A 22,936-nucleotide genomic window follows, 5' to 3' on the forward strand; every position below is an offset into this window, starting at 1 on the left:
TCTTACCTAACTACCATATCTACCTCCCCTACACTTTCCATGGCTCTGCTGTGCAGTGTAGCGTTCTGAGAAATGCCACACCCTCCTCCTACCTTGGATAACTGCATCAAGCTTGCAATCCTGCTTCCAGCAGTGGGTAGGGTTTGATTGTGATGTTAGTAATTAGAGTTAACAGGATATTGTATAATTTCAAAGTACTGAAAACATTTTACCTGGTCCTTACACAAACCCTAAAAGTAGGTGAGTTTGGAAACTGAGAGGTTAAATAACTTCTCCGCAATGACAAAATGGGTCAGTGGCTGAATGCCTGATCCAAAATATTTTGAACAAAAGGAAAATATACCATTAATTCCAATAGGCTTTGGACCCAGGATGAGAACCAGGCAATCCTGAATCCAAGCCTCATGATTAGTCCACTATACCATGCTACCTCCCTTTGCTGAAAACTGGGGAAGAAAACTCTTCATAGTGTAGGTAGAGAAATGTGCAGTTCAATACTGTACTAGGGAAAGCATTCCCTTCAGTTATGCCCAGGGTTCCATCTATACACTGAAAACATAACATTTTATTATCCTTATGATAGCCCTTACACAGTTGAGCTATGTGGCCATCCCAAACTTAAAAACGTGATGGAATCTCATTGCATGACACAGTCCTTAGCATATTTATTTGCATTTTGTTTCCTATGTTTGAACATAATACCATGTAAGCTAGGAGTACACTAAAAAAAACCTTAGAATTGAATCCATTCCTTTGTACAGTATAACTGGCTGACTGCTTTGCTCTGAAATGGGGGTGGGGATGAACTCTTGTTACTTGCAAACTCATCAGATGTGTAATTGTTGATATTTGAAAACTCACCAGATTTCTTTTGGAATCATTTTGACACAATCATTGGTGCTGCCCAAAACTTAAGCGTGCTGATAAAAAATTATGCTTCATATGAAATTACGCTACAGTGATCACATTCTGAAGATTACTTTAAGGGTGATGTGCACATATATTTGATTTATCCTTACAGACAGGCTCCAGTCTGAAGAGGGGTATCAGACATGCATCTGATATCATTAGTGCTGAGACAACTCTGTGCCTGTGAGTGAGTCAGTGTTTATGTGCAATTCACAGATTTAAAAGCTAAATTCATTCTGTGACAAAGCTTTTCCTCTAACTCAGTGGGTCCAGCACTTCCTTTTAGCAGTAGGTCAGGGAACTGCTTCACCCCTTAGTGTTCTTCCACCCTCTAGTTGTGGGGGAGGGTAATACAGCCTCTCTAAGATGGCTACTCCCTGCTGGGTGCCAGTCTTGTCTCTGGTTCTCAGAGGCTCTTGCCTCTTTGCTGGGGCTTTTGCTGATGGGTGCATTAAAACTGTAGATGAAGAGTGAGCCTAACAATCTGAAAGCAGATAAGAAATCAGACTAAAAGCTTGGAGTGCTTCTTCAGTGCTTGGAAATTAAAATTCAGCTGTCTGCTTACTTTAATCACAGAAATGTATAAAGACATGTTTTCATTAATTCCTGATCTGCCTGTTTTGACAGTAGTTTAGTTGTCTGATAACATGGTGAGACAAATTAAATCCGACTTCAGGGAGTACGCAGACCATGTTATTTAAAAAGAGAAATTAAAAACTGCTCAACATCTGTTATTACTGTGAATTTAATCTGTAGAACAACTTCATTATTTTAGCTCATATATTTTATTTCACTACTGAAGAGAAGGAGAATAGTAATTAGAATGTTGGTTGGGAGGCAAAAATTCTAGGTCTTACTTCCTTCTCTGCCACTGACTTACTAATTTTAGACAAATAAATTAGTTTCTCTGTGCCTTCGCCTTCCCATCTGCAAAACGGGAATAATGACATTTACTTATCACATGATGTGTTGAAGGCTTAATTAATCCTCCATTTTCTATATCTGGAAATGATATTCTACTTGTAAAGCACTTGGATTTATGGATGAAAGCAACATATACAAGGTAGGTATTATTAATATTTCAACAGAACTTTGAGATTCTCAAATGAAAGCTGCTATCTTTATAGCTGCACCTATTCCAAATTTGAAAATCAAACCAAGTATTTCAACCTAACAGATTGGGATACCTGCCCAGAAACCCAACGCCTATTTCAAAGATTGCAATGGTGTGCTCTATTCATAAACATGCTTTACTTTTATTACTACAAAATGAATAAAGTTGAACTTTTACATACTGACTTAAGAAATTTTGGGGCTTTCCAACTGACTGTCAGGATGTTGTGCTCATTTCTATAAATGTTAGGGGTTAAATAGTTTACTTATTTATTTTTCAGTATAAATTCCATTTCATAATAGAAAAAACAAGCAGTGCATTTCAAGTAATTTAATGTACTTCTCAAGTGGTTGAAGTCATACACAAGCTTCAGTCTCATGTCTTACATTCCCACGCAAGGAAGGCTTTAATCACCCAGAAATGCAGAAAGGCAAAAACATTTGCATAAAAGCATTTAGCCAAATGTAAGATTCCGGGGGAAAATACATACTGGGCAATTTGTGAAGAGACATAAAGCTACACTGACAAGTCAGTGACTAGATACTAAGAATCTGAATTTCAGCTGCTGGCCAAGTGTCCCTGATTTAATATTTGTTTTTCTAACTATGGCTCTGTAGAACTGATAAAATAATAATCTGTAGTTCATTTGCTGCTGCCCTCAAACAAGCTGTGTCTCTCTCTCTCGTGTGTGTGTGTGTGTGTGTGTGTGTGTGTGAGAGAGAGAGAGAGAGAGAGAAATTGTGAAATTGAAACTTCTGAGGTTTCACTGGTATCTCCTAAATCCAAGAATGTTGTGGGCTGACCTCCCGTTCTGACTGGTTCACTGGAAATATCGCATTGGCCAATGAGCTATTTTCTTCAGTATTTGTTTCAGATGTGTGAGGAAGACACAATCAGATTCTTGAGAGACAAAATTATTGGCAGCTAAGTAGACCGGTTCACCATTGTTTGAGCACATAGAATAGAAACTCTGTTGGTTATAATCCCATTTCTCCAGTTGTTTCAAAGGCTGGAGACAGGAAAAGAAATATCAGCTAATTAATACTGTATGTTATCCTTTGGTTATCAGAGTAAAATGCTGTTTGCTTCCAGAGAATCTTTAAGTGCAAACTTATAACAAGAAATCAAAGCAATCAACAGCAACAACAAATTTCAGCAAGTAGGGAAGAGGCTATATATACTGAAAATATAAATCTGCAACATGAAAACTTTCTGATGTAGACTTCAGGAAAATATTAGAATTCTGTGGTTACTAAACTGGAGCCATAGAGCCAGCTTTGGCTTCACGAAAAATTCCTGTGGATCTATGAAGACACTGATTTAATTTTGTAAAAATGATACCAGATTCATTAAAATATTTTACTGCAAACTTCTAATTGTACAAAATATTGCACACAATAGCTCTCTTGGAGTAGAGAGCCAGTATATTGCATATGCAAATCCTAGCTTGCTGTTTACTTCTTCAAAAGTTCCTGCAGGTCTGATTAAAAATACTTTAAAGGTGTCAATATTCAATTGGGCTCTCACCCACCCTCCATAGGCACAGCTGTAAAAGTCTAATGCCTGTGTGTGCAAGGTAAATTGTCTTATACCTGTGATGTACAAATGTTAAAATTTACATACTCACCTCCCCATTGCCTCAGTAGGTTATGCAGATGCAAATTCTAGCAAATTCATCTATGCAAAGGTCTCAATGCATTTGCTGTGCATGCACTGGTCTTCATGAATGTGTGCATGTTTGCACAGCAAGATTCAGGCACAGTACCCGTTTAATTTTGCATGTGTGAAAATGAGGTTGACCTTTGAAAATTTAGGTTTAAGAGACCTGCATAAAGATAAATGTCATCAAATTCAGCCTTGTGTTTCACAGATATTTTATGGAAGGAAGTGGGTATAGGGAACCTCAACTCTCCCAGAGCATACATGCAGCAAAAGGACAGGAAATCCCAATGGGAACTATAAAGACATCAGTAGAGAAGTGTCTAGCAGGGGCCTGGTTTCATGGGGGACAAGGCCTTGACCCCTTTCTTTTAGGGCAAATACTGATATCAGTACCATGTGTTACAAGGGTGCACATGTTGAACCTTATTGTAAAAGAAGGTGCACTTTACAACAAGGATCAGTTCACAGCAGCTTGCAAGAATCAGAGCCCTAGACAGCAAGTCCCTCAGGAAAGGGACTGTGCCTTTCTATATATTTATAGAGCAACTAGGTAGACTTGGTTGGGGAGTTTCAATCAGAATGAACTTTCCGATAAAAATGCAATTTCCACACAATCAAAATGTTTCCTATTTTATTGATTTTCTCTAGGAAAACTGAAACAAAATACTTCATTTTGGGTCAGTCAGAATCAAATCAAAATATTTTAAAACTGATCCGAAATGTTTTGTTTCGACTCAGCTCAATGCCTCCCTTGTCTCTTATGTTCCCTGGATAGACTACAGTTTCTATGATGCACTTGCAGCCGTGTGACTTCTATGGTGCACCACACTATTTGGGTCTGAGGGCCAACTGTGTTTCATTATGGAAAATGTAGTCCAGCTAGGGAGTCCAGCCTATAGCAGAGAAGGGGGGGAATCAGGCTTCTGAATGACAACTGTCATGAGGCGATGCACCACTAAAAAGAAATGTACTTTAATATTGCACTGTGTAGGAAGCCACTGTGGCCTCCCACGGAGCCAGAGCCTGGGGAAGGGTCCGAGAGCTCTGATTGGCCCAACTCACACCCTGCCCCAGAGTCTGCCCGGCAACAGGGGATCCGGGCTGTGATAGGGCCACCCGGCCAGGCCAATTGGCAGCCCCGGGGTGGAGCCCCAACAGGAAGGGGAAATACAAAAGCCTGGCCCCTGAGCTCAGTAGGGCCCAGACTGCCGGCAGAGGTAGACCTGCTGCCCCACCAGCAGAGGCCTAGGCTGGAGCCTAGCCGCCAACGACAAACCCCGGCCCCACCTGGGCCCGGGGATTGGATAGGGCCCTCAAGGAGCTGGACAAGGCAACCCGGCCAGGACGACTGGGCTGAGTTACCCTGACCCCGAGCCCGGGGCCGTGCTCTGGGACCGCCAGACTGGGCTGAGACCCCAGAGCAGCCCGAGTGGCGGGCGCCCCCGGAAGCCGGGCCGGATTTGGAGGAGCTGCCGGCCGCCGAGCCCCCCCTGCAGCGGGGCAGGACTTGGAGGAGCTGCCCGAGGCCGACCCGCTCCCCTCCTGCAATGACCTGGAGGAGCTGCCCCCTGAAGAGGAGTTTCATGCCTTGCCCCCGGTCGACGAGGAGGGACTAGCAATGCTACACCAGGTGGACTATCCTTGGGACACGGAGGCACCAGGTACTAGGGCCAGTGGGGAGGAAGTTGCCCAGGGACAGCCACGGCCTGTGGCTGAAGCTGCCGTATTGCTGGTGTGTTGCGGCAGGAGCCCCGCCGGCCCAGTGGCAGCTGCTTCTGCCACTGCTAGGGCCCTGGGCTGGGTCGCAGTGGAGACGGGTGGGCCTGCGTCCTCCTCCCCTTCCCCTTTTCCCTAGCCACCCCAGGAGAATTGCTCTCCTGACCCCGCCTGAAGCCGTTGCCTCCTTTGCTGACCCTGCCTAAGGGTTAGAACATAGACTCCTTGTTCGCTCGCCCTGCCTGAGGGCCTGAGCGATCTGCCTGCTCACCCTGCCTAGGGGTTGGAGCGATAGACTCCTTGTTCGCTCGCCCTGCCTGAAGGCCGGAGCGATCCGCCTGCTCACCCTGCCTAGGGGTTGGAGCGATAGACTCCTTGCCCGCTCGCCCTGCCTGAGGGTGAATTGCCTAGACTGGGACACGAGCTATTCCCCTGTAGGAAGCCACTGTGGCCTCCCACGGAACCCGAAACGCTTACACACTGACTCAGAAAGAAACATTTCAGGTCAGTTCAACAAACCAAAATGAAATATTTTGATTCGGGAATATCTAAATGTTTTGTTTTGATTGAAAATGTCAGAACTAAACATTTCAATGTTTCTGAATAAAATCTTTACAGAACCTTTTGTTCCACAAACAATTTTGATATTTCAGCTGTCCTCATTCAGGATGAAAGCAAGTGTTGAAATGTGGGAAATTCCCATGTGCAGAAATTCTGATTTTCACTAAGCTCTACAACAACTAAGTTCCCGATAAGGCCCCCTTTCTGACTGGGACGTAAGGAAGCTACCATAAAACAAACAATAATGAAGTTGTGGCCAGCTAGAAGTTACAGAAATACATTTTCAAAGTACCATGTTTAGCAAAGACTTGATAGCACTTCCTCATTCTGCCTTATATTTACAAGGGCTAAATTTATACCTAGTTACTCTCTGGACCTGATTTTACATCTGTTAATACACAATATAAATCCTTTTTTGTGAAAGAGCTAAAGCTGTCATATATGTAACATAACCAACAACAACAAAAACCATAAAAGCAAGTGAAAAGTTAAGATACCTAATAGTACATACCCTTTAATCCTTCACCAAAAGGCACATACCTTAGTACTACCACACCTACTGTATGCCGCAGACCATGTGCTACAACCTTAACTCTGCCTCACCCAAAGCTCCAGCCGGCACATACCCCTTTATTAAACTACTCTCTCTCAATGGTATTAGATGTGGATGTTTGGAGTACAGTTTGGTGTGTATATAGCGGGGTGAGTAGCTTGGTAAAGGGTGACATATGCAACTGGTAAATGCAAAATTGGCATATGCAACTGCATTTCTCTGGCAGATAAAACCTTTGCAGATAAAAACTTTCATGTTGAAGAATATAATATGAAAGAAAGGTGTAGCTGCAAGCTATATTCATCAGCTACCCATTGCACAAGAACTTTCAGTTATGATAAACAGCTAAAAATGACACTAAATCCCTTTTTCCAACTGCCCATTGCCCCAGATCTATGCGAGATTCATCTCTCCACCAATTTGTATATATAGACAATGTTTTTTAAAAAGATATCAGTTGACAAATAAAAGACAGTGTCACAAATTTCAGTCAGTGCCAAATTTCAAACACTTTCAAATGTCAAACGCTTCCAATTTAAAAAATATGAACAAAAACTAAAGAAAAAACTACATAGAGATTACAAATGGAATAAAAATTAACCCTGGGTAAAATTTCATACAGAATGGCCCCTTGCATGTACACAAAAATGGAATTAATGACTCATTTCAAGCCTATTCCAAAACATAACCTTAATTACAGATTCACAACCAAGCGCCTCTCTAATAAACTCATGTATAAAATCTGACACTGCTGCAACTTCCCCAAAAGAACTTCTACTCATACCTAGTTAATAGTCCCTCCCCAATGGAAAAGAATTACTATTCCATTTCACAATGGCATAGCCATGAATCAAAGGATGATAATCCCAACTGCCTTTTAATTTTAAATGAAAGAGAGCCTACTATTGAGCTTTATGGAAGCATTTCAAATAATTTCTGAAAGTTACCTTCAGGTTAATTTATTAACAATGGCCAGAACCTCTAAGGTTGCCATCATTTTGCAGCTGTATGAAACATCATATTCTTCAAGGTTGGCAAACAAAATAAATGGAAAACTGGCAGCAATGCTGAACTGATATTTTCCATCTTTTCTTCCTTGTTTGTGTTGGAGACACTAGTTAATGCTCATTAACACATATTAATATTGTGACCCTGGGAGCCTCTCAATGCCAACTGGCAGAGGGCACGCCATACCATAACTCACATCAGACCTGACACACTCATTGCCCCAACACACTGTTATAATCTACATCTGACAGGTGTAATGTAAGGTCTGTGCAAACTTAACATGCTGGTCATTAATACTATTGCATGATGTATGTAAAGTTGGTGTATAAAGAATTATAGATGTGTGCTGGAAATACGTATGTTTGGTAAGAGGTGCATGCGTCCAGCCTGTCATAGATGAAGGAACATTGTGTCACCTGCTTAACTGTGTCTCCAATGTGAATGGAGCAAGGCAGGGCCAGAAATAGTAAAAGTACTTTTACATATAAGGTAAACACCAGCATCAAACAAGCAAGTGGGGTAGATGACCACTTAATGATCACAGTGGAGGACTGAGGCTGTACCCCTAGGAACCTTTGCTGACTCTTGAAACAATGGGACTTTGGGAAACATAAGCAGAAACAGAAAGCCATTTTGGCATTCATCACTTGAGGGACAGAAGAACCCATAACTCTTGAATTCTGAGAAAGGTGGATCCTTCAGCCAAGGGGGCTGAAGTCTCTAGGAACTGACTATATGAGACAAAGATTGAAGCTTGATGAAGATAAGTTTTAGCACCTAGAAAGTGTGCTTTGTTTGTTTTGTTTGTAACCTTTCATATTTCTTTCACTCTTGTTTGAAATCACTTAAACCTGTGTTCTTTGTTAATAAACATATTCTTATTTTATTACAAAACCTTTTCAGTGCTGTTATACTGAAGAGACGTGTGAGTCTCCAGCTGATCTGTGCTCTGTCTCGTTGGAGGCCCCAAACGTAACTTCTGTGAGTGCCCAGTGAGAGGGACTGGACAATGCAGAAAGACATCTCTGGGGAACTCTGGAACAGGGGTTCACTCACTGTTACCTGGAAGGCAAGGTTTGGAGTGGCAGAGTCCTGAAGCATTTGCTCGCAAGGCAGATAGTTCCCTGACACACTACCCTGATACATAGCTTAGCAGAAGCAGCAAAACCAATGCTTGAGGCAGAGCGGTAACACAGTATCATGGTTCTGGGTCACCTGAGCAAGACGTTACAAACTTATGGGCCCAAATCCAGTAAATACACAGATTCACATACATAAGTGCTTTGCTGAATCAAGGCCACACTAAGTATCTTCATAATTGTTCAACATCTTCATTAATGATCTTGAAGATGGGGTAGATTGCACCCTCAGCAAGTTTGTGGATGACTCTATGCTGGGGGGAGTAGTAGATACCCTGGAAGGTAGGGATAGGATACAGAAAGACCTAAACAAACTGGAGGATTGGGCCAAAAGAAATCTAATGAGGTTCAACAAAAAAGTGCAGAGTCCTCCACTTAGGAAGGAAGAATCCCATGCACAGTTATAGACTGGGGACCGACGAGCTAGGCAGCAGTTCTGCAGAAAAGGACCTGGGAGTAACAGTGGATAAAAAGCTGGATATGAGTCAGCAGTGTACCCTGGTTGTCAAGAAGGCTAATAGCATATTGGGCTGCATTAGGAGGAGCATTGCCAGCAGGTCGCGGGAAGTGATCATTCCCCTCTATTCAACATTGGTGAGGCCATATTTAGAGTATTGTGTCCAGTTTTGGGCCCCCCACTACAAAAAGGATGTAGACAAGTTGGAGAGAGTACAGTGGAGGGCAACAAAAATGATAGGGGTCTGGAGCACAGGACTTATGAGGAGAGGCTAAGGAAACGGGGCTTGTTTAGTCTGCAAAAGAGAAGAATGAGGGGGGATTTGATAGCAGCCTTTAACTACCTGAAAGGGGGTTCCAAGGAGGATGGGGCTAGACTGTTCTCGGAGGTGGCAGTTGACAGAACAAGGAGCAATGGTCTCAAGTTGCAGTTGGGGAGGTCTAGGTTGGACATTAGGAAAAAGTTTTTCACTAGGAGGGTGATGAAGCACTGGAATGGGTTACCTAGGGAGGTGGTGGAATCTCCATCTTTAGAGGTTTTTAAGCTGAGGTTTGACAAAGCCCTGGCTGGGATGATATAGCTGAGGTTAGTCCTGCTTTGAGCAGGGGGTTGGACTAGATGACCTCTGAGGTCCCTTCCAACTCTAATATTCTATGATTCTATAATGAATAGGCGGAAGAGACAGAGTGTTATGAAAGGAGAGCAGAAAGGAGAAGAGACAATATGAGTGGGATCTAGGAAATGGAAGATAGGAAGGGAAAAGAAAGGTTACCAATGAGTAGAAGAAGAAAGGGAGACTCAGGAGGGAGAGGAAGAGATGGAAAAAGAAAAGAAAGAATTGGTGAATTTTAAATAAAGGGGGGTAAAACCATTAGAACAATGTGTTTAAGGATATGGTATATTCTCCCTACTTAAAGGCTTTAAGTCATGACTGGATGTCTTTCTAAAGATATGCTATGGCTCATTCAGAAGTTATGGCTGGACTTGATATAGGAATCATTCGGTGAAAATCTCTGGCCTGTGTTATGCAGGAGATCAGATTAGATTAGTTTATCGTAATGGTCCCTTCTGGCCTTAAAATATGTGACTAAAGAAGTTAAATTTCTAAAAAGTGTATAAATAACTAAACTCTGATTTGAGGTGCTAATGAATTGTCACTTTCCTCTAGAATTACACTTCCTCACAAAATCCCTTTTGTATAAAATGTGATAAAGAAAGGAAGCTTGGATACACTTTATGACTAACATGGCCAATGAAGTTTATTTGATTCAATTGCTAAAAGCATTGAGAAAAGCCAGTCACAGCCATTACATTGGAATTCTGAATAACTATCAAAATTTGTATTCAAAGCAGATGTCATTGAAGCTTGAGTTCTCTTTTTTTTTTTTGTTCTTTTTTAAAATAGTAAAAGAGGCTTTTTACTCATGGAAGGAACAGAGGCCAAAAATTATTCGGATAATGCACCTGATTCTACACCATAATGTTTGATAAAGACTGTTTTCATTAAAATGGTACTCTTGCACACTCGCCTTCACACTTGGCCAAATCTGCTGCCAATGTGGAGAGAGAGAATGGCCATGATTCCACCATGCCCATTCCCTTCCCTTCCCCACTCTTTTGGGGGAAACAAAGTCCTTGTCTATACTTTTGGCAGTGTGTACGGTAGGTGTAGCTACATGCTGCAGAGAAAAGCAGACTGTCTCCACATTACATTGCGTGCCAGACTCCAGATGACTTCCATCCTAGAATACTGAAGGAACTAGCATGTGTGATTGCTAGTCTGCACTTTCCCCTGCACTTTTAATAAATCTATCTATTTGGGTGTGGTATCGTATAACTGCAGAATAGCTACTGTTGTATCTATATTTTAAAAAGGGGAAAAAAGTTATCTGGACTATTATAAATCTGTTAATTTGACCTCAGTAGAATGCAAGGTTTTGGAGCAAATTGTGAAGGAAAGAATAATTAAATTCATAGAGGTAAATGAAAAGAGATACAGTGCAACATGGGTTTACCAAAAGTAGAACATGCCAGACCAATCTGATTTCCTTCTTTGAGAAAATCACTGGTGTGTTTTTTTTTTTTTTTTTTTTTTTTTTTTTTTTTTTTTTAGATAAGGGAAGTACAGTAGATCTAATATTTTGGACATCAATAAAATATTTGACATTATGCCACATGGGAAATTATTAGTTACATTAGGGAAGATGAGGATAAGCATAAACACTGTAAGGTGGATAAGGAATTGGCTAAAGGGGAGAAGGCAACATGTTGTGTTGAAAGGCTCACAAAAAGAAAGAGGGATTCGATTTTTCCCTATAAATACATTGGGGGATAAATATCAGGCAAAGTGAAGAGCTATTTAAGCAAAAGGGCCATATTGGCACAAGAACTAAAAAGATATAAATTGGCCTTGAACAAATTCTTGCTGGGACTTAGGAGAAGGTTTCTAACCGTCAGAGGAGTGAGGTTCTGAAACAGCCTCCCAAAAGGATTTGTGGGGACAAACAACTAAATTAGTTCTGAGAGGGAGCTGAACACAAGAGAGAGCTGCATCAAGAAAAATTTCTGGCAGTGGAACAATACACTGCTAAAAATAGCAGTATAGACAGGGATGGTACTGCTTGGGCATGTAGAAGGTTCTGGTAGAAGGTAGAAGGTTCATGTCTTTACTTTACTTACCTAAGCAGTGCCTCATGACCTACACTCAAATTTATATCCGTGCTGAGGGGTGGGGGGTATGCAGTGTATGAACTTGTACATGCTGCCATAAGTAGCGTGTTATGCAGACATAGCCTAAAAAGGAAGCAGTGCTTGCATTCCTTGTGCCTGGCCCCTGAGCGAAGGCACAAGGGGCTATATCGAGAGCTCATTGTAATCAATAGAAAGAGTCCCATGGAGTTCACTAGGCTTTGAATCTGACCCAAAAACCTTCCCCAGCTTGTGCACCCATGCAGAGCCAATGTTATGGGTTACATTTTTCAAAAATGACTAAGTGCTAGTGAAAAATCAATGGGACTTGGGCCCCTATGTGACTTAGGTGTTTTTGAAAATATGACCCTATATGAATATTGATACAATATCAAAGGATAAAGTAAAATGAAGTTTCTCTTTACATTTCAGAGACCAGTCCAGTTTAAATAAAAAAATTTCCAAATTAATTTAAACAAAAAGTCTATTTCTCTCAACACGTTGCCATAAATAAAGTCCAGCTGGCCTGGTAAAGTTTGTATATAAATAAAGGTGAAAAGGAGGCCTTTTGGCGTATTGGCAGCCAAGAGCTATGTAAGTAGGGCCCCATTTCCTACCCCACTCCTAAGAAGGCTCCAGCTCCTTCAAGTCTTGACCAAATTCACACACATACCTCACCTATCCTCCAGGTGGTCCACTTTACTCACCACAGTCTCTGACACAATCCCTTTTCATGGGTTCTAATAAATTTACCCAAATTACTTCCCACAAATAAAGTCGTCCTTCCCTGGGTTTCTTTTCTCTCAGAGTTGTCAACTCTTGCATGCATATTTGGTGTTTTTCTTAAAGCCCTTGCTGTTGGAATCAGGTTATTTATTACCTAAGAATCTCAGCTATCAGAGAAACATGAAAATGTGAACCCGAAATGCGCTAACACGAGGAGGCAAATAAGATTTCCCAAAAATCTCAGAATTGAAGCCAACCGTGATTTTGGAGACCTGACGCATGATGTTTGAATGCTTGAGGTTGGCAACACTGCTCCCTGCAGGCTTGGTCCTACTCAAGATTCCTCCCAACTAGATTGGTCTGTAATAAACTCCATCTCTGTCTCCTCAAACAGACCCATTCTGCTCAAGCCTCACATCCCTCCCTTAACGGAGGTACTTTTTTCCATTTCCATTTTGAATTCAATCATGCCCAGAAATATTATCCTGGAAAATCACAAACTCCCTCTGGCATTTAAAATGACTGATATTTAGAATCCCATCTATAGATTTCTGTAAGGATTTAACTTGTGATTGTTGTTGGGATTTGACAACTAGAAAGGGTGAATAATTCAATCACTTCTATTTGCTAAGAATGTTTAGTTCACAATTAAAATTTATTAAGTTGCATAAAGACAGTTAACTTTAAATGTTCCCTTTGCTTTGGATAACGAGATATTTTTTCATTATGTGAAATAATCCCTAGAAGTTCCCTGTAGTAATTAATTGAAGGAAATACTAAAAATACTGAAGTAACTATAATCATCAAAGGCAACAGACAAAATTGTAAAGGACACATTAGAGAAATGTTTGGTTTCCAGGAGTTGTTCACATGTTCTCTATGATTTTCCCTTTTATTCACAGCCTAGGTGCAGGCAACTAGCTGTCAAGATCTTTAGGCTATATGTACAATTGGAGCTGGGGATGTGACTCTCAGCTTGAGTAGACACGCTTGCACCAGTTCTCATTGAGCTAGCCTGTTAAAAATAGTAACATTGCTGGGGAAGCATGGACAGTGGTAACTGGTGGCGTGGACTAGCTGTGCAGAGTATGTACCCATAAGATTCAGGAGGATTTGACTCAGGGCTGTTAGTAGACGCCGCTGCTGCCCATGCTATCCCGGATATACTACTAATTAGTTTTTTAACACACTAATTCAACAAGAGCTAGAGTAAGTATGTTTACGTGAGCTGGGAATCGCTCCTCCAGCTCCAATTGTAGACATATTTTTAGTCAGATACATTCTAGATGTTGAGCAATTCATAACAGCTTTCAAACACGTACACACTATATATAGCTAGAGAAGGGAAAATGTACTGGTGATCAGATTTTAGTGTTTGCAGGTCAGTTCGTCACGTTCCTGGCTTTTCTCATGCTTTACTGCATTCTCATGAAGAGTTCAAGCTTGTGACAAGTAGCATTTAATAACTTGCATCTGTCTGCTTTAGCAAATCTTCTTATACATTTTCATTCCGTTTCAACGTATTCTCTTGGCTAAATTAACTGCTGATGGATTGTACCACCCAAAACATATTTTTAGCATTCTGTTTATCATGAAAAGAGATATGATGCAACATTAAGTAATATGCAAAGTATGGTATGTACTTTCAATTGCTACTCTGTACATTGCTCTGGCAGCTGATAACATCTGAAAAATGGGCAGATAAAGCTGCAAGTCTCACAATGGAGCCTGCCAAATTAATTTTCTCAGCTGATCTGTTAGGCCTGTTTATCTCACTGCTTGATAAACAGATCCAGTCTTTAAAATGAGAAACTTACTGCTCAGAAAGGCCTCAATCTGGAGGAGACCTTTAGAGACTGAAAAAGAAATGAACCAACTGCAAGCAACAGCTGTGAACTGAAGAATAGAGTGAGGGGCTGGAACTAGGTGAGAGGCCAGGAGATTTCAACAGCTAGATAAGAGTGCCATGAAGTACTTCGTAAACTTAGAGAGATTCAGTCAAGAAATCTTACAAGCTTGTTCACCTTCCTCAACCGCTTGGCACAATTATCAGCCATTCCTAAATCAGTCTTTTCTAGCTCTTGTCTCCAGCCTCTCTTTACTGTCCAAACAACTGACTTCTAGCTGGGACTTTCTATCCAGTCACAACTTCCAGGGCTTCCCACCTGGAGGAACTACTACTGTCCTCTCCTCAGCTGCATCTGATCAGTTTACAGGGCTCAGTGGCCCCAGGCCTCTGATCCTTAAAAGGGCAGGCCACCCTATTATAGAAACCAGTATATAGATTAGAATAGATGGGGCTCATTCGGCACTGCATTACCCCATTAATTTCAATAGCGTTACACAGCAGTGTATCATGCTCATTATTCTAGTTATGTTATAAAAATCCATTTCACTGACATTAAACCTGGCACTGCTTTTACTTATGCTATCCATCCTGTTGAATCACCACAATTTGGTACTGACCCAGTATGTTTAACCAAACAACATGTTTAGTGTAATCACATGCCAGAATATATAGCTACAACTTTTTTGATTATAGCGATTGCATTCTGAAGATTTTCAAAATATGTTATTTATTTTTCTTCTGTCCTGCCTTTCTAAATCAACAGATTGGAAACTGCACTGGCTACACCAAGTTGTTTTCATTGATTCCATCTTGTGCTTTTCACATATATAGATATAGATATAGATAGCAAGGGCAGAGGGCAGTAGGAGAGTGGATTTTTTGTTTGTTTTTACCTATAATATATTTCATTAAGAGTAAATGTCTAAGAGAACAAGTGTTAGTACATCCTGCAGTGAACACTATAGAGGTCCCCCAGTATAAACGTCCCAGGAGGAGAGCTGCATTTCCACGCATCTTTCAGATTTCATAGTTCTTCACTTCTGGGGGCTTTTTGTTGGGATCACCCCCATGCTCCAGGTATAGGTTATTGTAAGGATACTGCTTCAGTCCCACAGCCATGTAGCATGGGTACTTTTCTGCAAGCCACACCAAAAATATTAGGACGCCAAACATGAGTAATGTCTTTTTCCATACGATGTGAAAGGGTACCACGGTGGGGGACATGTCAACACGGGTCTGGACAAACATGTTGAAGTCCCAGTGCATTGGCTCGCCCCAGTTTTATCTCAGACTTTGGGAGTCCCACTGATACCACAGGTCTCTCTCGTGTTGAGATCAGTCAGGAAGTTTGGGATAATCACCATACCACACGCCGTCATCTGGATATGGCTCATAGTCCTCCACCCTCATGTTGTATTTCTTAGCAGCAGCTACCCTTTCCTCTGGTGTCCTGGAGTAAGGTCCAGACAACAAGTCCTTGGGCAAGTCCGAAGCTGCCCAGGCTCCCGCCGCACGCAGCAGGGTCACCGCCCGCAGCCAGTGGGCACCGCGCGCCGCCACCATCAGCTCAGCAACGGAGCGCACACAGCTGCCGGAGCCTGCCCTGCCCTCCCTCCCAAAGGGAGGTATGTAAGCCCTAGAATGCGCAGGGCTCTGTTCCCAGCAGCTTAGCAGAGTCATAAGAGGGCAATTAGAAGCACCTGAGAACAATTAAGGCCCAGCCAGGTGCCTGATAAAAACCCTCTGCTCCAGACAGACCATGTGCAAGCTGGAGGAGTAGGTGTGCCATGCTGTGTGAAAGAGCAAAGAAGCATGCAGAGTTGTGTGGAGGAGCAGAAAAGATAAAGTGTTGAGTGGAAGAGCAGAGGAGTCCTGAGAGAGGGGGGAAATTTGCCCCTGGCAGGACTGAGATACTCCCCCAGGCACAGGGGCCTGGGTAAGGAAGCCCAGCCCAGGCAGCAAGGAAGCAAGTCCTGAGAAGCCAGAAGGACTGAGGGGGGGGAATTAGCCCAGGGGAAAGACTGTAGCTGTGAGTACTGTGCCACCGGCACATAGTTGCTACTCATAGGGCCCCTGGGCTGGGACCCAGAGGAGCGGGCGGGCCTGGGTCCCTACCCCCCTCCCTGGGGAGATGGGGTAACTGGTGATGCCCTGGCCCACTACAAGAGGCAGAAGCGCAAGACCCACTAGGGTGAAGCCAGCCATTTGCCACAATATATTTAAAAAGAGCAAACATCACTTGACTGAGAAGTGTTGACATATAGTAACTGCTCAAAAAGACACTTTTGATGTGCAGGGAATTTGATTTTTAAGGCAATGGACACATACATTGCAAAACTACAACCTGTGCAGCACTGACTATCTATCCTGTTCATCCACCAGTGGACAATGCAGACCACATCAAAGTCATCTCTCTCACAATCTTTGGTTAATCTTAAATTAGGCTCCCAAAGCAATATAGGAAATGCTTTCCCTAGTTTTCCCAGGTGTATAACAGCCTGGGATTTAAACCAATACAGTCAGAAAATTGCCTAAGGAAATAACTGTCAGCAAGCACTTTGGGTCAACTGCAGGCTTTCTTATACACGACAAATAGCTTCATTGACTTCAATGGGACTAAAGGTGAGCACATGTGTTCCTCGGTGTGTAGTTCATTGCAGGATCAAGGACTAAGGATCTGGTCTTTCAAAAACCACTAAAGTGCTCACTATCAGAAACACTGAATTATTATACCAGATAAAATTAGCAGGATATAAAAGTAGTGTCTGTAAAATACAAATCTGAAATTTTAAATACCTTAATACTGTCTAGCAAAATAATATTTTGTACACTGTAACTCTAGCAATCAAAGAGAAAACTAAGTTTAACAATACAGCATCACTCATGTTTTGCTTAGGGCAGATCTAATCTTTTTAAAGGAAGTTAATTAGGCTTGCCTATTCAGACACCAGAGTCTTTTCCCCACTGTCATTCTAGTAAAGTAGACATACAAATAAAGGTGAAATTAAAACATGATATAATCTGTAACATCAAGTGTGGGTCTGCTGGATATAAAATTAACTTGAAACACAGATGTAATTCTCTCTGAGACAGTTTTCCAACTCACTCTAAGAATCTTATTTCCAATTCACTCTAAGAAAACATTTTATTATATTAGCTCTACTGAAGGTATAGCATAGAGAAGAGGAATAGTTGTTAAAGTGGATGATAGTTATAGCAATATTTCACAGGTCAATATTTCAAGAGAGGTGACAACCGATACGTTTCTGAGTAATAAATGTTTCATTGTGATAAACAGGATTAGAAGAATATTAGTACAATGCTCCTCTTTATGAACTCACATGAAACAAACATTACCAATAAATAAATCAATATGGTGAAAACTTTATTTCCTATCAGCACTATTTGAGTATGTCAAATTAGATTTCGATGAATTTTGCCTGCATAAGGATTGAGTAGAATACCATAAGGACTTCAGGATTTACCCTATATTATAGTTCATGTTTATTTGGGGCTTGATTTTGCAACTCATATTAACAAGGAGTAATAATTATTCGCTGAATAGTACTTAATTATTACTAAATGTGGCCCTGATTCAACAAATCAACCCTATTCAGAAAAGCACTTAAGAAATGTGCTTAACTTTAAATGGATGATTAAATCAGGTTGACTTCAATGGGATTTAAGCACGTTGTTTCACCAAATTGTTTCATTTAAAAAAAAACAACTAAAAAACTCTGAAAAAAATTCAACACTTAATTTTGGCATTTCCTAAATGAAACATTTTGGGTTTTTTTTCATTCAAAACAACTTTTCATTTCAAAGTTCCCTTTATTTTCTTAACAAACAAATCAAAAACAAATTTTAGCAGCTTCCTCTTATTTTGAAGGGGGTTGGAAAAGAGTAATTTATCTGACTGGGAAACCTGTATGTTTATGTTTAACTTGGCCATGTGAGTGCTCACTTATGGGCATTCAAGTCGTGCTCTGGCTAAAAGCTGAAATATGTGGATCTGACTAAAAACAGGACTAAAAATGAGCCTGGTAGACTTGGCTTTTTCGTACCTGAAATTCCCTCACACAACGTCACTTGGCAGAGCTGGAAATTGCTAGCAACCGTAAGTGACACCATTCTTCCTAGTTTAGAAGGGAATCTATTGTTTGAATATTAATTGGAGCCATTCCCTCCACTGGGAATAGTAGAACTGACTGAGCAGTACAGGAAACTAACTTTTTGGACCTGAGGCTTCCCAGTGGCCCAGTTAACTCTGAAGAAGCAAGTGTTGTGTCTTTTACAATTAAATTTAGTTATTGTTGACTATTGTATTATGGTATCCAACAGTCTGCTATCACAGCATGTTCCCTTCTCAGCGTAGCAGCAATTCCAGCCCTTTGTGGGTTTTATATACCATGGAAATTGTATGAATGAGTGGATGATGGGGGCCAGCCAATAGTATCACCTGAGGAACAAGAGCAGGAAACTTGAAGTTGGAGAGAAGAGTGTGGATGGTTGAGATGGAGCTGTTATCCCAGCAGAATACTGCCTTCTCTAGCAACTGGGATGGCCCTACTCTACAGCCATATTGTTCTGCTACCAAGCCCCATCATTCAGAGACAAAGTTCTAACTCAACCGGGGATGCATAACTGGGCTTATGTCTCCTATTCTGCATGGTTTTACATAGGAAGATGAGCATCTGGCCTTTGTTGTGTGCCTTGCAATTAGAATGTCTCTAATGTATCATAAGATTTAAAATTTAGGGTGGGGCAAATCTCAGGGAGTTTGATGTTTTATGAAACTCTGTAACTTTTCTGAGGTTCGCAAAACTTGTTTTAGCTTGGGAACCTTTTTTCTTTAATTAAAACTCATGTCCTCCAGCCAGGATGGTTCAATTAAAAGTCAATGTTTTTCTAGCTAAAGGGAAGACAGTGATATGTATTAGTATAATCCAAAACACACATAACTCAGTGGGAGGGAGAAACCTGGAAACCAGAAATTCCTTCTGATGTTAGAAAGCAAATTAGTCATGAGTTTGCAGAATGAAATGACAGCAAAAAGCCAAAGCAATTCTAGGCACATATGGAAAGACACCATGTCATGGAGCTCAACTGGTGTAAATTGTCATAGACTCATTGACTTGAAGGAACTGTGGAAGTTGGTCAGATGAAGATCTGCCCGCTGGAGTACTGAAACTAGGCATGATGTGGTGAAATTAAAAAAAGGAAACATCTTATCTTAATATTAGGGAAAATATTCTGATATAATAGGCTTTGGCATTGTCTTCATTAGGGTGACCAGGTGTCCCGATTTTATAGGGGCAGTCATGATATTTGGGACTTTGTCGTATAGTGCCTATTACTGCCTCCACTCCCCCTCCCGATTTTTCACACCTGCCATCTGGTCACCCTAGTCTACATTGCCCACCTTTTCACTCTCTGTTCTCAAGTGGCAGTTCCTTGCCTCCTTTCCATTTCCTCTGAATACCTCCCCCATCAGGTACTTCCATGTCTCACATTCACAACATTCCCATTTGACTCAGCCACCTGCACTGACACCCCTTATTGGAATAAAAAAAGACAAGATTTTGTCCCTGGTTTTATGTCTGCATCAGCTGTTCACTCTCCTCTAACTGTAATATCTTTGGTGGCTGTCTCAAAAACTGTCAGGTAACAAGATTTCATTCAACCTGTCTTGTAGGTGGAATGAATGACAAACACATTTTGCTTTCTCTTTTAAGAAAAGAATGACCCAAGTTCAGGGATACTTTGCACTAAAAAAGGGAGCATTGTCATATTTACACTTAATTTGTTCTTTGGTTTAACTGGGTAGTTGATAGCAAAGTGAAACAATAAGATCACTTTATAAACTAGAATTGATTGTCACAGTAGCTGGTATTAAAGAGTGGAGAGTTACATACAGTTAATCAGATTTCTCTCTTACTTTTCTATACGCTGAGGCAACTAAAAGCTTTCAGCCTTAATTCCCTTGCCACATAAAACACAGGTTATCCTTGAAAGTTAGGGAAAAAGAGAGAAGTTTGAAGAGGACATCTGGACAGTGGGTTTTTGACAGCTTGGAAAAATCCACCTAGTGCTAGAGCTTTTCTTTCCCTAAAAAATAGGCCTATGAGAGAGTAAAACTCAGAGAGGCGTGTCTGATCACAAATATGTTAGGGTGGGAAACTACAGTGGGAATGTTTAGCAGCGTTCCAGGCTGAATAGCTATCAAGACAAACCAGGGAAATCTGTTAGATTGTAGTTTGAAGAACAATAAATCTACTGCACACCTCGTCAATGTGTGCCTTGAGTAAGGCAAAAGGCAGGAAACCCAGGGAACTGTTCAGATTAAACTACTATACATTTGTGTTTACATTGAACTCAAACTGCTGAGGCCAGATTGAAGCAGAAATGAAACCTACTTGATGCAGATTCCTACATTGTGGCTTTCAACCTGCATTGGGAGTGGGGACAGGGTTGTCCTTTGGTTTACATTTTTGATTTCAACTGAAATGTCATTCTCTCCTTCAAATTCCCTCTGGAGTTCGTCAACACTGCTGTGGGTCAGACAAAATTTGGGGGTCACTCCGAATACGACGAGATATTCTTCTCCACTAGAGCTGAGCACTCTTCCTTCACTCTGATCCCAGCTGCGAGCAGCCTGGGGAAGAAGGGACCCAGTTCAACCCCAGCCAAACTACTGAAGAGTACCTGTTTATTTTAACACTTATTTAGAGATCTGAATCTGTCTGGGAATAGCTTAATCTGGGATGGGAAATTAGAGTTCAACATTACTCAAGGAAACAGTGCAAGAACTACTTTGCTTAGCTCACTCTTATTTCTTTATTATAGATACTTTAACCTGGGCTGGAGAGAAGAGGAAATCAGTTGCTTTGATGAAAAACTCAAGAGATTTTTAATGTTCTGGATTCCTTTTCTTAAGGGCATCCACAGACTTACAGTTATACTTAAGCAAATATAAATTGCTTTTAAAGCAAAACTTCTTCCTAGCAATGGCTTTCCAAAACTCAAGCATTTTGATATCTGATTTTAAGGTTTTTATTTTGTTATTAATTGTATAGAATCAAACAATTTCATTTAAGCTTTCCTGGGTCACATTGTGCCACAGTCAGAGAACTTTTGTGAATTTATATTTTTGCAGCTCAGTTGCCTTTCACTTATAGTCTCTCTGTGTATATAATACTGTATCTAAGTCCTCATGCGCTTCTTGTCACCTTAGCACCAAAGAGCTTTTTGTTTATACCACTCACCAGAGCTAGTTGAATTACCTATTGCAATTTTTTTCATATCTACTCCTTTGCAGAACAGGAGCCCTGGAGGGAGTGGGGGTACGCACTGCTGATCTTCGCTATTTCCCTCTCTCCTCCAAGGTCATGGAGATGAGAGCTCCAAAAAGGAAGGAGAAATAAGTGAGTGCTTCAGTCTCAGTCATAGATACGGAACAGGAAACCGAGTTCATGGTCAGAGTTTCTGTTTTATTGGGGCCCTTGTGAACCAAAGAGGCAGTGAGGCTTCCCCACCGGATGGAATCCTATGTATGGCTATGCCATTTGCAAGCAGCTGCTTCTTCAGTGCTTAAGCATCTGCCTCAATGAGTAATTCAATGGAGGGCTGTTGGTTACAGTCAGTACGTAAAAGTTTTGTTTCTTATGAGCTAGCCTAGACCTGTCAAAATATTCAGCTGTTCCCTGAATGCTGATACGTCTTGTAACAGTAATGACTATAGACATGCAGCATGCAATGTGCATTCATAATGTTTTGTTTTGCAGTGCCATTCCAATGTAACTGTTAGGTAATGGAACTTTTTGCTGTAGCATGGGCTATGTCTTCACTGACGGCAGCAAATTCACCACCGTCAGATCGACTTCTCTGGATCGACTGAGTGGTCAGTGAAGACCTGCTCAGTCGATCCAGAAATCGACGTATTAAGACCACCTTCTCAAGTGGCACAGTGCAGTGAAGAAGGCACACAGAACAGAAGCAGAGAAGTCGACGGGAGTTATGCACGTTTTTTGCATAGCTTGCATAACTCCAGTCGACTGCCGCCGAATCTGCAAGGTAAGTGAAGACAAGCCCATGATTAGTAACCCTGCTCATATATTTTGCTGCACTTTATTGCTAAGACAGCTAACAGTGAAAAAATTATGGCATTTCTGGAAGAAATAATTCTGAATCCCAGATCTATTGTCATCTGCACTGCATCCAGGATAACGTGGCAGCTCAATGAACTAATTGTTTTCTTACCGGGATCTTATGTCAGCTTTATACCTCATTATTCATCCCTAATTGTTTGAGTATGTGTGGATGTAAACCCCTTTTAAAAAAATAGAAATGAATCACTTTTAAGGCTTAGGGCCAGATGCTGGCTGGCCCTGCTCAGGTGCCCATGCGGGTGGAAGGTGTGTCTTTTTGCACCTTTGTGACAGTACAAGCTAAAATCACATTCCTCGTTCTCCCTCAGCATGAAGGCTGCTCCAGGCTAGTCCCAGCACTAACCACCCAAAATGAGGAGCATCTGGGACAAGAACTATGCCTCTAT

General features: G+C 41.3%; 1 pseudogene; it reads right to left on the reverse strand.

Annotated features, from left to right (window-relative positions):
• Positions 1-15,213: 15,213 nt before the first annotated feature.
• LOC137146734 (NADH dehydrogenase [ubiquinone] 1 beta subcomplex subunit 8, mitochondrial pseudogene) lies at positions 15,214-15,945 on the reverse strand (annotated as a pseudogene).
• Positions 15,946-22,936: the final 6,991 nt, after the last annotated feature.

The sequence above is a fragment of the Emydura macquarii genome, unplaced genomic scaffold, assembly GCF_026122565.2.
Source record: "Emydura macquarii macquarii isolate MOO-44397 ecotype Brisbane River unplaced genomic scaffold, CSIRO-AGI_Emac_v2 contig_476, whole genome shotgun sequence".
Lineage (NCBI taxonomy): Eukaryota > Metazoa > Chordata > Testudines > Chelidae > Emydura > Emydura macquarii.